The sequence below is a fragment of the Melozone crissalis genome, unplaced genomic scaffold, assembly GCF_028551555.1.
Source record: "Melozone crissalis strain CALT ecotype California unplaced genomic scaffold, PUWL_Pcris_2 ptg000006l_1, whole genome shotgun sequence".
Lineage (NCBI taxonomy): Eukaryota > Metazoa > Chordata > Aves > Passeriformes > Passerellidae > Melozone > Melozone crissalis.
The window spans coordinates 37,584,533-37,600,713 of record NW_026535784.1 but is presented as its reverse complement, the minus strand read 5'-3'; the positions used below and the strand labels follow the sequence as shown (position 1 = coordinate 37,600,713).

General features: G+C 41.0%; 1 protein-coding gene across 11 annotated transcripts in view; it reads left to right on the top strand.

Annotated features, from left to right (window-relative positions):
- Nucleotides 1-16,181, top strand: part of TRIM2 (tripartite motif containing 2) — an 85,213-nt gene that overhangs the window by 9,517 nt on the left and 59,515 nt on the right. Inside the window, exon 1 of one of the 11 annotated variants that reach the window (XM_054291228.1) lies at nucleotides 14,631-14,691. The exons of the other annotated variants lie outside the window; for them this stretch is intronic. The gene's annotated coding sequence lies outside the window, so the exon portion shown is untranslated. Of the gene's footprint in view, nucleotides 1-14,630; nucleotides 14,692-16,181 lie in introns of those variants that run through there. 11 annotated transcript variants of the gene reach the window in all.

Here is a 16,181-nt window from a genome sequence, read left to right as displayed (position 1 = left end):
AAACAAAATCCTCTCAATTCAAGAAGCCTCCTTTAAATGTGCCATGTTGCTGACCTTGACAAGCAGGCAGAAGAGCGCAAGTGAATGCACACAAAGTTTCAAGGCCTGCTGTTCATCCAGACCCTGGGTACTGTGCAGTATTACCTCACACAGATTTTGTTCCTTGCATGCCAAATAGAATCACAGTGTGTGAGCTATAATTTAATCCATGTTGTAGGCTGGGTTAACACAGAGGCCCTGGTGGAGCACTGTGGTGCAGTTGGGCAGCTCTGGCTGTTTTAACAGGATCAGGGGATCCTTGCTAAAGGAATGAGGCAGAATAGAGCAATAAGAATACATGCTGGAAGAAGTGGCACTTTTTTTTTTTTCATAAAAAGCTCTGTTAAATAGGAAAAAAAAACCCAGACTGACATGGAACTGATTTCATAATACTAAAAAAATACCATAGTGATGCTGGATGCAGGTTATAGAAATTATAATTTAATTTCATGCTATGTATCTTCAGGAAACCCTTACTAATTTGGGTAGCATTTGCATTGCTTTTGCATATACACTTTTATTTATTTGCTTGAGCTAGAATATGCAGTATCTCCAAGCTTCTTTGCTGGCTAGGTAATATTTCAAAAGACTTTCTTCTCCCCAGTTAACATTTGCAAGTAACGTATCTAGAATGTTTTGCTTTCAATTAAAAATTATGTATTTTGGTTGATTTTATACTCACATTGTATACTCATAATACTAAATAATTAAATTATATGTCCTTTATACTTTCATATTAATTAAAAGCATGTTCTTATGTAGATCTCTCCCTGTAATTTACAGTTGCTATATAAGCATACAATCTCATATAAATACTTTCTTATGGAGAATCTGTTTTAAATACATGTAGAACTCATACAAAAATATGTATTTCTGAAGAGTTTTAGAATTCCATTAATTCCATTTCTTTTCAAATCAGTGAGCAGATACTGACCAGAGCTCCATCCTTTCAGTATGCATTAGTTTTGTAAGTTTGCTTGAATTTTGTAGACCATACAGAAATTTTTTCGGTAGGTTCTACTGAAGTGAGCCATTCGTCTATGGACTTCTTTGTTGTTGTTCCTACCTTTAATTAGAATCTTTGTATGCTCAGTCTGCTGATGTTGTCTGTTATCCATTCTTACCCAGGTTCTTATATGTGTGACTGACTGAAGAATTACTCTAGGATTATTTGACCCCCAGTTCCATTTTCTTAGGCTGCTGTAAAATGGCACGGCATAATTAAATCCAGACGTGGATGTGGTTTGGTCCTGATTACATGACAGGTTTAGCCTTTTTGCTACTTGGATCAAGGGGTAAAAGATAAAAGTTTTATCTTTTAATTGAGGTTTGTAGTATCTTTAATATTAAGGTCTTTTTTTCCTCTCCTGCTGCTCAGAATACCTTTATAACAGAGCTTTGCTTGAGAACTGGTATGTCCCTGTTTTTTTGGGGGGATAGGTTGTCACAAGGAACTTGACTTAAGAGCACCTGGAATTCATTAAAATTCCTCCTACTAGCCTATTATATGAGAATACTGAAAACTTGGCCTGTTGTGTTTGCTTGCAGGCTTATATAGGACACACCACCTTCTCTTTGGATTTCTGTGTCCAAATGAAGGATTCTGACCTTTGTTGTTCCTCTGCAGTTTCAAGCAGTTAAATTATTTTGGTGTTTCCACCTGCTTGGTAACTGGCACACTTTTCCTAGGCCTGCTGGGTAGAAAGGGGAAATAGAAGTAAGTTTGGTATAGCAGTTTTTTTGGTACCCACTCACTCTTATTCAGCAAGAAGGCATAAAATGCATCAGTAGTGTCATTCAAGGAGAGGTAAACTCCTGATCCACACTGGGAGAGGGGAGGGACAAGTCACATCTGCACCACTGGGCACAGACCACTCTGGCCATTATTCAGAGGGTGTGTATGTGTGAAGGGAGTTAATTCCTTTTAGTTCCTGAATAAATCCGTGGCTGACCTCATTGATGTGACAGTGAAATCAGCAGGAGTTCTCATATGCTTGACAGAAAGGCATGTATTAAAGTGCTTTCTTTGAACCAAGGTCACTGCATCGCTAATCTGAGCATTTTTCCTGTGATGGGCAAATCCCTCTTGGTCTCTGAGCATCCTTTGCTCTAGTTGATGCAGGAATTTGGTTCTGTGCCAAAGAAGCAAGTGGAATATTTACTGCTGAGTTCACGATGAATAGGGTTTCTTATGGGAGCAGGAACCACAGCTATCTTGAAGGCAGTCTTCTAATTAATGCTGTCTGTTTGTTGTATAACAGCAAGGTCTTCACAAAAGAGTTCTTTTGGAAATTTCCCTTGTGTTCTTCTGTCTGAGCAAGAACACAGCCCACAGAGGGGTGAGAAACTGGAGAGGTGATATTTTTCTTGTGACAAAGGCCATACATAATAAGGAATTTGTCAGTTCCAGAAATACCACTGGAAATGTTTATACTGTTATATAGGAAAACATTCCTTGGAGACAAGTTATCTTGTAATTTGAAATTAGGATGGATGTGTGTGCTTCTGGGTCTGTGGCTCTTTTTTGGCTCTTTGTCAGCATACCTGACACTCTGAACATAGATTTGCTCCAAAGCCAAAGCATCTGTCTGTCTGAAATATTTTTTTTTTTACTATAAACCTAATCAGAGATAAGGAATGTTTCATCACGATTTGCAAAACCCTTCTAGAAGTGCGTGAATTGCCCCATAACAACAGTGAAATTTAAATGTTGAGTCTAGATTAATTCACAGAATTTAACTGAGAAATGCCTGCAGTGTAGTACAGCAAGGCTTAAGGTAGCTAATAGCCAGCTTGAATATATAAGCCAGTTATGGCAGCATGGTGCCCAAGACAGGCTAATTTGCTTTGCTTCTTGACTGAGTTTTCTCCTGCTTTACCAGCATGTACATTAGACAGATATTTCAGAAGTAGCTTTGACACTTCTTGCTACCTTGCTGTCACAGATATGCCCATAAAAACCTTAAGGCTCAAAAACTCTGACTACCCAAATTCCAGGTGAAATGAGAACTGAGGCCATTGGTCTGCAAATAAGGTAGATCACAACTGAATGGGAAATGAAGGGTGTGTGCAAAGAGTAGTTTGTACTTGAAAGGCCTCCTCTGAACTCTGTGACAACTGAGGCCTGTGAAACATCTCTCACCAGGAAATGGGACACAAAGCTAGGCAGAAAACTTGCTTAGATGGACTTTAAACTTGTAGGTTTACTGTGCTCTACAGTGCCAAAGTTAATCTTTACCTACAGTGCATGCATTTTTGGAGGTGCATCTCCTTTTATTAGTGCATTTGTGTTGTGTTTTGAATGAGTGACCTTTGAGGTGGTAGGAAATTTAAAAAACACTTATTTTGCCAAAGTAGTTATCCTGTTTATTTGCTTTCAAAGGATATATTTCTTAAGTCAGCTGTGAAAATAAAAAGTTTGTATGTCTGAAATGTCTTCAGTGAGAGCCTCAAAGAACTGTAAATGTATGCACACAGAACTGTTAAATAGGTAAGACATACTATTACCACATTACAAGGAGATATAAAAAATGAAATCACAGGTACAGATCTAACTAGAACACCAGTGATAATCATGACAGCTGTTGATGTACATCAGCTGTATAACCTTAGTTTCTTTCCACACAGCTCCTAATGCTAGAATTGTGTTTTTAGTTACAGTTACTCTGCTGCTTTTCCACTCCTGTTAAGCAGAGAAGAGGTCTCTTGGTTCAGTGTGGTGTTACTTACACTATTAAGTTGCTGCAGGTATCTCTGTTTGATCTGATCCTTGGTGTGGCATTGCTGATGAGGTTGAAGGAACTATTCTGTCTTGAAGACAGGCAGATTCTGGATGGAAAGCTGGCACATTAAGGGGAGATTCCAGCAATCATTCAGCAGCACGGGAAGGAGTAGTTGTAAGCCTGACCTTTCTGTGCAGGGAGCCATGGAAAGAGGTGCTGACAGCAGTTGTTTCACTTAGTCTATTTGGAGCATAGGGATAGATCCTGTAGTCTTTGTGGCTTCCAGGGGTTAGACACATCCCCAGAGTCTCTTCTGGCTTTTGCTACACCTCAGGAGGCGCTACCAAAGAGTTAAATCGTTCCACAGTGTGTCACTTGCTCTCTAATTAGGAAGTGGTCCAAGAGCTCAAAGTTCAAAATGCACATGGTCTGAGCTGAGACTAAACCCAAGTTCCCACTGACTGCAGATTCATATGTTAGTGTGGTGCATCTGGGCATGATCTCTTCCCCTTCCCATTTCTGCCTTTTGCTTTCGTTTTTAACAGGAAAGAGACATTTCAGCTACACAGTTTCACTTCTTTTGTCACTATCTGAAGTCTTCCATTGCTTAAGCTGGTGTGTTTTCTGGGAACAACTTGTAACTCCTTTTATAACTGAAAGCAGGCCAGTAAAACATGACAAAAACATCACTCCACTCCATTCTGCAGCATCTGTGGCTTCTGCTGGAGAATCAGGGCAGGTCTCCTCCCAGCAGCCATGTAGACAGAAACTGGACAGCCTGAGCCTCAGGGGGCCTGAGGTTCCTTGTTGGCCCCAAAGGGAGATGCAAAGAACAGGCAAAATAGCATCCAGCTGAGCTTGTTTTGAGAAGAAAGGGCAGAGTGAGGGTGGGCTGAGGCCGCAAAATAGTAAAAAAAACCCCAGTTTTGGAAAGCAAACAATAAATAATAGGAGCCAGATGGTAAAATGAAAGGGACAGAATCAAAATGTCACCCATGGAGTCTGCAGCTGAGGGAGTAGACAAAGTTCTGTTGAATCATATCATAGAATCATAAAATATGCTGAGCTGGAAGGAACTCATCAGCTTGTGGGATCTTGTGTTTGGTGAATGGTGTGGGTTTGGGGGTCGTGGTTTTAGGTTTCACCCCAGGATAGATGGTAGGTTCTTGGGGATGACAGCCATCTTTTGCATATGAAAAATAAGATGGTGATTCTGGTCTCCACCTTTTGCCCTCTCTATCTAAAACATGTTTACTGTTTCCCTCCACTGGCACTTCGGGTGCCTAACATGGCAGGGATATTGAGTCAGACCATTAACCTGTCTGAAAGACATATCCAGCAAGACAAATTTGGGCTGTGAGCTTTCACACTGTTCCTGCAACACTGTGTGAGAGAGATACAGACTTGTGCAACTGGGAATGGCAGTAAAGAGAGAGGGATAACCTTTTTGATAAAAGTAAATTATTAAATCAGCTTGGCCATCACTATTAGCTGGTGCTGGGTTAGTATTGTTGGCAGTGCTGGTTAACACTTTTCCTGTGTCATGCCAGGCTTAAGGACAAAGAGGCAGCTTCATCCTTGGCATAATGCTATGATTGAAGTCACAGGAGTTGTACCCAGGGTGACTTTGTCTAAAGTGTGCCTTTTCAACAAAGTCCACTAAATCAGCTCATTCTTGCTCTTTCTTTTGTTTCTTGATTTGTGGCTACACTGAATTAGCATCTTAAATAAATTTCCATGGGAATCAGAGATGCAATAGCTAGCTTGCTTTCTCTTGTGCATCTACAAACAGTCTTTTCATAGCAGTCTTTTCACAATCTCATGTACAGTGTTTGGGCACTTGATCCATATCCATCAAGGGCTTTTCATGCCTATCCTGTTCCATAAAAAAATCTACAAGTGTAAGGTGCAGTAACATGCAGTATATAGTTGATGGTAGAAGATTTATAGCACATATATTTTATATACTCTGGTGAAACATCTCTCTTTCTGGAATGACTTTTCACCTACTCTCACTCTGATACATTATTTCTATATTTTGTGACATGTAGATTGTAGAAGAGAAAGAAAAGTAGGTAATTTGATTTGATGAAGCAGGGCATTCTCTGCATAGAAGAAAAGGTAAGAAAAGAGAGCTTTGTAAGGAAGAGAGAAAGCTGAAAAGCCAGGCTTTGTGATGAAGAGAGATGTGGGAGTGGATCAGTAAGAAAGAAGAAATTCTGAAAAGGCCTTGAAGCTCAGGACATGAAAGCATGGCTTTCATGTGGTATGGAACAAAAGATTACCTCAGTTGCTGAATTTTTTGTGGAAAGCAATGCAGGTGCATTGGGAATAAGGTCTAGGCTCAAGAATCAAAATAATGAAAGTAATCATATACTGTGATCACATAGTGGACCTGGGCAGCGATTTACAGGTTAAAAATACTGGAAAAGAGCTACGGTAAAATAATGATATTGGTGTGGATAGCACAGACTGAGTGAGAAATCCGGCAAGAGTAGAGGCAATATATGTTATGTCCCTGGGTAGCAGCTGATGGAGCTGTGCAATTGTGTCAGAATCTGAGATGTCATTGAAGAACGTGTCTAGTATGTCTCACTGTGAAGAAAAACTTGCAAACGTGACCTGAGCACATTGTGATGCAGAGCTTTGTGCCAGAGCTCTCGTGCAGCCTGTCAGCAGAAGCCAGAGAGCTCAGCTACGATACCCCGCCTGTCTGAGCGAGGTGCTAACTCCAGCATCTGCTGCTGCAGCGAGTTCAGCTCCTTTAGCAAAGCAGAGAGGGAGAGAAACGACTTGTGCCAAGACTGCAGGAATGTAGTGTGATTGCACCGCTTTAATTCGACCCCAGAAAAAGGATCTTAAAATTAAAAGCTGTCAGGGTATTTAATACAATATGCCTAAAACACAGGGTGAAATATGGGACTGGAGAAAAGCATAAAGCTAAAAAGTACAAATGGATGCTCATAAATCACTGACATGAGTCAGTGGTACAGGAGCCTGCACAAGCAAATAGTAAAAGCTGGATAGAATATAACAAGAAGTAGGGTGCCTTTGGGAGTGTGAGAGAGGGAGGAGTAGATGCTGAGAGAAGAATTAATCAGAAAAGTCAGAGAAAAAAAACAGTGAAAGCCAAAAAGATAGCATGTTTTTTGAGGAGGATAGCAAAAAAAAATCTCAAAGAGCCTGAGGCTTGAAGCACAAAGCATGATATTTATGCAGAGAGTTATTATAGAACACTTAATGAGACAGATTTTGGTGGCAGACAGGCCTCACAGCCAAACTAGAGGCATAAGAAAGTAGGACAGAGCTGGGATGAAATGGGATCAGCAGCTGTAAGCAGGGTATTCAATTAACTAGGAACAATTCAATTCAAACAACAAAGGGAGAGAGGAACCTGGGCAGACAGGTGGGAACATAGATGACTCAGGCAAGATCAGAAGGAGCTTATATTTCAGGGAGTATTTACTCCATGCAATACCTCTTTTGTCTCTGTGTTAAGATTAGTAAACTGACTGAGAAGCATTTGCTTCTGTGCCACACTGCCTTTCTTGAATGTTGGGGGGACAGACAAGAAGGGCACAGTGTGGTGCTGAAGAGAAGGGAGATGTAACACCTCCCCTTTTGACAGCAATAATTTGCTAGATCAATTTGGTTGTCTCACAGAACCTTACTGTAAGGTGCCTCTGTTGTGACTCTGCTCTTTCAGGGAGATCAGGACCCAAAGAACAAGCAGTTAAGATGGAGGTGAAGAGAAGCAATCATAGGAGGATCAATAAAGGTTGGAGGGTCAGGTCAAGAAGGTCAGGGTAAGACATTTGTGACAGAGAAGTGAGAAATGCCACTGTCAGCAAATAAAGCAGATAAAGCATGTTAGGAAGGATGAGAATAAGAAAAAGGATGGAAAGAATTAAAATTAGAGACTTTGCAAGTGAAACTTCTATACAGTGAATATGAACTAAATTTAATTTAGAGGTCTTTTGTTTACTTGTATGTTTGATTGACCTAAAAGAAAGTGTGCCTTGGAGATGCCTGCAGGCTCCCTAGAAGTGTTTATATGAATACACAGCAAATATGTGCTTTTCCCAAAGTGATCTATAGATTTTTGTTTTTCCTTCTACCTTAAGCATTTAAATGCCTAGCAGTAAACCGTCAAGCCTTAGCCCTTCCCAGTCAGTCCCTCTTGTTCCCCTGCTTAAGAATGAAACCCAATATCTTGAACACCCAGAATGCAAAGAAGGAGCTAATCATTGGCTCGCATTGTGGCTGGCAGGGCTGGCCCGCCTCTTTGGCTTGTGCTGACAAGCTGTTTATGTTTGTGCACGGCCACCCTTTAACTCAGCCGCCCGATGGCCCTAATGGGACCAACTGTCTGAATGCTGCAGGCAGTTAAATCTTCTCATCAGAGGCACAGTGAATTTCAGCCTCCGACTCTCCCGCCTGGACTCTATGGAACATTAGTAAGTAGCCTTCTGTCTTGTTGGGGCTTTTCTCGTAAGACTAAGGGCATGTTTTAGCAAGGCAGGTAGGTGCTGTCATTCAGAGAGGCAGCTATTAAAGCATTTTCCTCTGTCTGAAGTAAAAGAGCAGCTACTTTGTATGCAGTGTCATGACTGCAAGGACCACACGATTTCAATGCCAAATGAGACCTTCCTGGAAGACAAAAGGGAAGAAGTTAATAAGGACATAATCCATTTAAACTTACTAAGTTGTTGAGGTTTTTTGTACACACACACACACACACACATACACACACATATACACAACTTAAGTTAATCTGCATCTGGTTCTTATTTTTAGATGCATTTACAGTATTTGATCATCCAGTCTCACTTTAAACAGCAGCAATTTTTGCAAGGTCATGAGTAGTGTGGTTTGGAAAAGTGTGAAATGGCTGGAAATGAGATACTATAAAATGAATGCTTCCCAAAATGCTGATAGGTGCTGTCATGTTTGAAGATATATACCTAGCAATAGAAAAAGAAAGCCATGGTCAGAGATTTCAGTCCTCTTTGTTTACTGAGAATTGTTATTGGGAATTGTTCACAGCTCCACAGAGCAAAAGACTGTAGAGATGGAATGAGCATGACTTCTTGCATATTTAGTATACCCTTTATAATTTTCAGAATTTGAACTCAAATATTGCCTTTTTGGGCAGTATTCTTCAACTTATACCTGCACTGCATATATTTATGGACTTTTTAGACTTTCTCTTTTACCATTTACACCAGCAAATAAAGTTTTAATGTCTGTGTCAGAGCTGGCCATCATGAAGAATCTCAGAGGTAGTCTGCTGCTGAAGCTTAGGCAAGTCTGTGTGTAGGTTTCATGTGATAACTGGGGCTCAGTTAGTTCAAGATACCTCAGGGGGAGAAAGGTGCCTGTCATTGTAAATAGGCATGTTCATTATTCCTCTATTTAAAATCACAGGAAATAAGTTGCAATCAGATCTTCATTAGCTTTGGCTCATACCAAAAAAAAAAAATTAAAAGCAAATCCAAAGCAAGGCCTGATGCCATGTTCCTTTCAGCTTGTTTAGCTTGCCCCCTGTGGATGTACTCAGTAGGGGAATCTCTGGGGTTGTGCCTTTGTCTCTGCTCTGCTGCTTGTGTTTTAGGCAGTGCACAGCTTCCACAGACAGCCCTGCTGCAGCCTGGAAACTTTTGGCTCAACAATCCTACTCACCTACAGGATCTGAATGATTGCATCATTCAGTGAGCTGTGGATTGCAGAGTGCCACTCAAGCAATATTATGTTTAGGAAGCAGTGGCTAAGAGACAGGTGGACAGAAACTTTCTAATAACACAGATCAAATGATAGGCAGCTGTTGTACTTAGTACTTTTAGGTGGGTCTTGATGCTGATGGTTGTTCAGCTCTGAGTCTGAGCCTTCTCTACAGCAGTACAGTGCATGTGTGGTAGTGTATGAATTAAAGCTAATTACTGCAATAAGCTGCTTCTGTGCCAGGCTGTGAATACAAGCCAGAGTGTTTCAGTCAGTTGCACTAAGCAGCAGATAGATACTAAGCCTTGATTAGTAAAGATGGTTTTTGACTATAGATTAAAAAATTGGGATCTCAGGATTTAAATTAAAGCCATGAGATACACCACACACCTAGGAATTGTTGCTGTGCCCTTGCAGTACCTAATTAGGAGGAATCAATATGCTCACCACATTGTCTATCTCTTGACTAAAGAAAGAAATCCCTTGTGCATCACGAGCTCAGCACAACATGGCTGGCTCTGAAGGGGCAGACTGTGCCTGTTTGATTTGCATTGGGGTAAACAGGCAGAAAATTAAAATTGATTTTTTTTTTTTTCCTCCCAGAGAGATAATTTTGAAGATGTATTTACAGGGCTTACTAAAACAAGGTGCTGAATCAACATCCTTCATAAAAGAACTACTCTGAACTGAATAAGCTATAATTGCACTTTTTGATTCTGAGCTAGTAGGCAGTTTGTGAAAACAGAGTTATTTACTAATACTCATTAACAAAGCTTTCAGATGGCCTGGCAAGCAGAGAAGCATATCATGCTCAATCTACAAAAGGAGATAAAATCTGCAAGGAAGCTGGAAATAGAACTGCTTACTGTGGCTCATTTTCTTCCTCTGCTTCTGTAGGTGCATTTGCCAGCAATTTCCTGTGGCTGAGTATTTGGTCTGCAGGCACACTTGTAATACAGCTATTGTTCAGTTGTTCAGAACTTAATGAAAGGTATTCATTTGGGGTTGACTGAAACCCTGACTTCTTACCAGTCTTTCCCAAATATACTCATGGTAACCAGATTATTAGATCCACTGTATTTCCCCTACACTGCCCTTGGGAATGTCAGACCAGCTCCCAGGATGGATCAATATCTTGGGAAGGAACAACTCTCTAAATTACGAAGGATTTTGAGTTATTGGTGCTCTAATTCATGACACTGGGCATTTGAATTTTTAGTGAAAACAGAAGGGTTTAAGGGTACTTCTTGCCTCAGTGTTTATTATTAGCAGGTACTCTGCTAATATGTCTTATATGCTTGGCACACATCAATTAAGGTTATGATAAGGAACAGCCTCTGAGTGAAATATTGTTATGTCTCCCTCCCATCAGCTATTTGAGTCTGACCAGGAAACTGAACTGTCAGGTAACAGGAAACAGTCTGAGGATCTGAAAGAAGCAATGGCAGCCTTGTGTCAGGTTTGGATAGATTTCCTTGTAAAATCACTCGCTATCAGAACTCAGGTCTCTATGGGGATAAATGCTGAAATTTGCCTCCTCAGCCTCCTTGCGTAACTTGTCTTCTCTCTTAAATCTGAACCATCTGACTAATATCCTCAGATTTTACCTATGCCTATAAAAGCTCTTGAAATCTTTCATTGTGGCCTTTTTTTTATCCCCAGATCCCTTTTGCTGGGTATTAGATACTAGGTAAGGGAAGTTGTTGCCACTAAAGTGGAACATACTGGTTGGTTCTGAAAAAATGAGAAACTCTAAGCATGCAGCCTTTTCTATTACAAAAGCAGCAGGGCTGTAGTACCCAGATCTCACTCATGCATTAGGAGCAGAGGATCTTCCTCTAGTGTGTGCATTTTAATTTGGTGGTGTAACCTGGAGAAGTTACCTGCTCTTAGGAAAGAAAAGGATTGCTAGGCTAGTTTATGTGCAAAATTCACCCCAGGAGAATAGAGGAAGTCTCTCAGCCAGGTATTTGCCACAGATCTCATTCTGTAGGGTGGCCTGCCTGAAATACAATGGAAAATTTGGGTCAAGACAGAAAAAAGGGATTAGTTCCTACCTTCTTTGCCTGTGACAGAGAGTGAATGGCAGTGTAAGGCTGTGCTGCCTTTAAATCATCAGTATCTACCAGTTTCCACTGGTTCCTTTGACTCATCTCCCTCCTGTCTGACATATGTGGCCTCTGTGCTAGGCAGCAATGCTGAAAGAAACAACCTTGAGTGGCATTCCAGCACTTGCACTGGCTATGCTCTGCTCTCATGCTGGGAAGATGTTTCCTTGGACTCTACTGGCAAGCCCTAAACTTTCTTCTTACTGGAATTACTGGCTTACAGAACAGGCTCTCTGCATTGCTGCTTTGCTTTGATAGTGTGTAAAAGGCACATTTGTGCAAACTACCTTCTTTTAGGGTACATACAGGACTGGTATATTAATTGTAGCCTCCAGATGGCTCATTTCTCTCTCTAGCTCACCTCTCTCTGGCCCAGAAAGCAAATTGTATCCCTGTATGTGCTCAAGTAGGCAGGAAATATAATAGACGCTATGGTTTCTTCTACCATGAAGAAGCTTTTAAGTATTTCAGTTTCCTTCTTTCAGCCTGTGTAGTTGCCCAAAGGTCTAATAAAGCAGCAATTTTAGTTTGTAGCATAAAATGTTCCTAATTAAGGGGGTAACTGCTGTGTTCTTCTTCGTTGCTTCTGTCTAAAGAAATTATCACGGCTGTCATCAGCCTTTTCCTCTTATCACAGCTCGTTCATAGCATGTGAAACTGAGAAGCATTGTATCCGTTAAAATTCAAGGAGTGCACTGCAGTTTCTCTCACTAAATGAAATCATACCGTGGCTTGTTTTCTTCTTGACATCTTTCATCTTATGCAGCATCTTCAGTTGACACTTTACCTAATGCTCCCTAATGTAATCCCTTAATGTGCTGTCAAAAGTTAACATTTTTTATACTGATATCCTGGCATGGAATTCTGCAGGTCTTATTCTGGCAAAACTCTTGCTGAAGGTGATAGAGAGGCTGGTTACTTAAAGACTGAAATGGGACTGTGAGAATACAATCTTTTCCCACATGTGTGATTTAATTTCTGTTTCTGACTGGGACTTTAGCATGATACCTTTGGCCTTCTTTTCAATTAGTTTGCAAATGTGTAAGAGAAAGTTGATAAGTATTTGATGAGGTTAATGTCAACTCCAGCATTGCAGTGACTGAACTTTCAGCACTTTTCAGACATTGCCTTCTTGAGAGCATCTGTCTGAAGAAATGTCTCCTCCTCTCTATTTTCCCTGTAATTTTCTCCTGATACCCATTCTTCTCTTTCACTTTGAAATCTATGCTTAACACTCATATACAGTTTGGGATCCAGAGCTACAGCAAAACATTTCCTTGGATTATACTGGCTATAGAAAATGTTACACTGTCACACTCCAATACATAGATGGGAAAATGTGGGCCAGGACTGATGTGGCCCTGGCTGCAAAAGAGAAGGATGCAGGAGTGGGAAGAGGTGTTCATGTGGATGGAGCAGGGACAGCATCTTTTATACGCATGCAGGTATGTAGATAAGGGTAGTTTCAGTGGAGAAAGTCTTGTTCCCTACCTGCCCAAAGCTCTGCTCAGCTTCAAGCCTGTCAGCCTTTCACTCTGGCTTGTGGTGTCTTCTGGCCCCTCACCCTTAGTCCAAGTGTCCAGCTCATGCCTGTGTAGGGAGGGCATGTAGCTTTTCCCTGTTGTCTGTGCCCCTTGCCTCACTCACAAAATTCACAGGCTCATCATATCTCTGCCACAACTCTTTTCCTATCCTAGAGGCACCTCTTTTCCTGGCCTCCCATGTCCCATCCTCCTGAACCTCTGTGTTCCATGCCATTTAAAATGCTTGTTCTCCCTGCCTCTCAGTCCTTAAGAACTTCCCCAGAGCTCTTTGCTCCTGCTGTATTCTCTTCCTACTGTCTGTTTCTCACTACAGCCCAGTGCTTGCTGTCTGAGAGACAGGGGGCTCTTTGTTCTCCCCTGGAGTCTCAGGTTCTTCAGTGCAAAGGTCTCAACATGCTTTCTTTTTTTTCTTTATTGTACTTGAAGGCAGGAAAGTAGGACAGGTCCAGGGGTGAACCAGGCACATACTAGTTTTTGTGTGCTGTGAAGGGGGATAGCTCCAGGCAAGGTCAGAGAAAGCCTAAGCCAAGAAATATATAAGCATGGGGGTATTTTTTAGAAAATACAGCCTTTTCTATTTTTCTTGGCAAACAAAGTGTCCAGTGTTCAACAAATAGCTTGTGAACCAACTTCAGGCCCAGAGCTGCTTTTGAACTGTTTGCTGTGATTCTTCATGTGCTCATTTCTTTGTGTTACCAGTCACATGGTAACATTTCTGATTCTTGGATGAATGATGTTTTCAAACAAAAAGAGGGATTTGGGCACATTACTTTTGGTTCAGAACTTTTCATGAATGCAGACATATGAAAATGTTTTACACCAGTATTTCCAGGATACTTGCTTTTGAAAGGAAGTTTACATGAATGGAAGTTTGTGAAAAACAGTAATACTGAGACAGTACAATTTTACAGGAGCCTCAGAGTAGCAAACTATGGTGCAGAGCAGAAGCGTGAACTGGGCACAAACTGAGTGTATGCCTATATTTAAGGGATGTAATTGCCACAAAAGTGTGGCTGAAGACCTTGAAGCAGGACTACAGTCAGGAGGAGTGTGGGGCTTACCTGCTGTTTCCATGGTGTGTTTTTATAAGAAGCTTGAGCATTTGGTTGCAGTTGTCTTTCTTCCCCTGCTCCAGTCCATAATGTCTGCAGCACTCAGTGGACACTGAGGAGTTAGTTCACCTCTCTCGGGTTGCAGCGAATAGATGCATTTTTTCACAGGGCAGCTTTGAGTCAGGCAATGAACTGTGTCTGTTCACTGGGAGTCCAGCAAGTGCCTCAGTGTGAGGTAAAAAGTGTGAGGGTGCACTCAGAGGTGAACAGGGGCCTTTGAAAACAGTCTAATGTTTGTCTTTTGAAATTATGTTCTTCTAATATTTGATTGAAACAACTGATGAAAACAACTGGGACATATGCACTGCATAGTTGTTTAAAGAATATGAAGTATCCAGCCATTAACTCCTGTTCTGTGGATTTCCAGGTGGGAAAAAGGAATCATCGTTTCATCTCACTTAGAACGGAACAGGCTGTGTATGTCTCCATAACCGATGTGCTCCGAGTAAGTTCATGTGCCCCAGGCAAGCCCAGATCCCTGCAGTCACAGATGTGAGACTTGATGGGAAAAGTGGCTTAGTTGTGCTTATTCTCCCTTTTTCTTTCCTGGGGACAGTCAGGGGCTACTGCAGGCAGTAGTGAAAACAGAAGCAGCCATGGGGCTTCTCCAATGATGACATCAAGGTTATCATGCATTGGGGTTTGGCTGAGCTGCATTTTTCTTTCTGTGGAAGAGAAGTGATACATTACAAAGCAAAACACATACATCATGAAAACAATACCAAAAGCACTGAAACAGCCCCATTCTCATCTAAGAGTTGCAGCAGGCAGCATTATCACATGATATCTGTTTGGAAGACCAGCTAACAATTATGTGTCTTTCTGGAGGGGGACAGACTTTTGCCAAATTCAAATCACTGGGCACCAAGCTGGAGTGCTATGATAAAATACGTGAGGCCAGACCTACTGAATAGAAGTTTAGCATTTGAACCCAGACCCAAGGCAGCTGTTCCATGTGCTGGCTTTAAAATGCTGGTGATAAATGATTTATAATGTCACAGCTAATTTGTCTTTTAAAAATTAGTTACTGCCAGTGCCAAAATCTATGTTATTTTATTTCATTAAGTGAACTGAAACTTCACCTTGAACTCTTCCAGGGATAGTTTTGTTTCAGTTTATCAGACCTGTGGTTTTTCAGTCAGTACAATGCCTGCCAGCTTGTTGGCATCAGAAGACTCATCTAGAACTTCAGTTGTGACTGACTAGAAATCTGCATAAATATATTTGAGGTCCTACACCAAGTGGTCTAGTGTTAAAACCAAAGGTGGATATATACCTTTGGTGAGACCCAGGCTTGTTAATCTACCATTCTGAGCTTCTATCATTTAGATAATTTCACAGATTCAAATTAAATGGAAAGTGCATCCTCTACCAAACCAAGACCTTTCACTTGTCACTTTCTCAATATTTAAGCTGGAAAAAACTAGTTGGAAACCAGATTGGTTTTAACTATACCTTTGCAATGCAGTGTTTCCAATATATCCACATTAGACTAGATGGGAGCAGAGTTCAGATCAAGAGAGATACATATTCTGCCATGTCCTGTGTGTCACAACCTGTCTGTCACTGACTTAGGAGGGACACTTTTCCCTTGCTTTAAGGGTTTGAAAAAACCTTTCAAGCATCTACATATAAAGATACATAATCAGCATAATCAATATCTAAGCTGCATCCTGTTCCACTCTTGTCCTACTAATATTGGTAACATAGTTGATCTTGGTGGAAATAACAGAGTAGTTTTGTATAGGCATTTGAAAAATATCCTAAATGGAAGCTGCCATTTTTCTGAGAAGACAAATTGCTCCTAGAAAGTTGGTTTTCCTATCTGATCTGTTCTTTGTTGCAGTCTTTCCTAGATTAAGCTTTCTAGAGTAAATTTTCTCACCATCAAAGTGATGAATATTTTCCATCTCCATTTCTCCAGAAAGCCGAGAT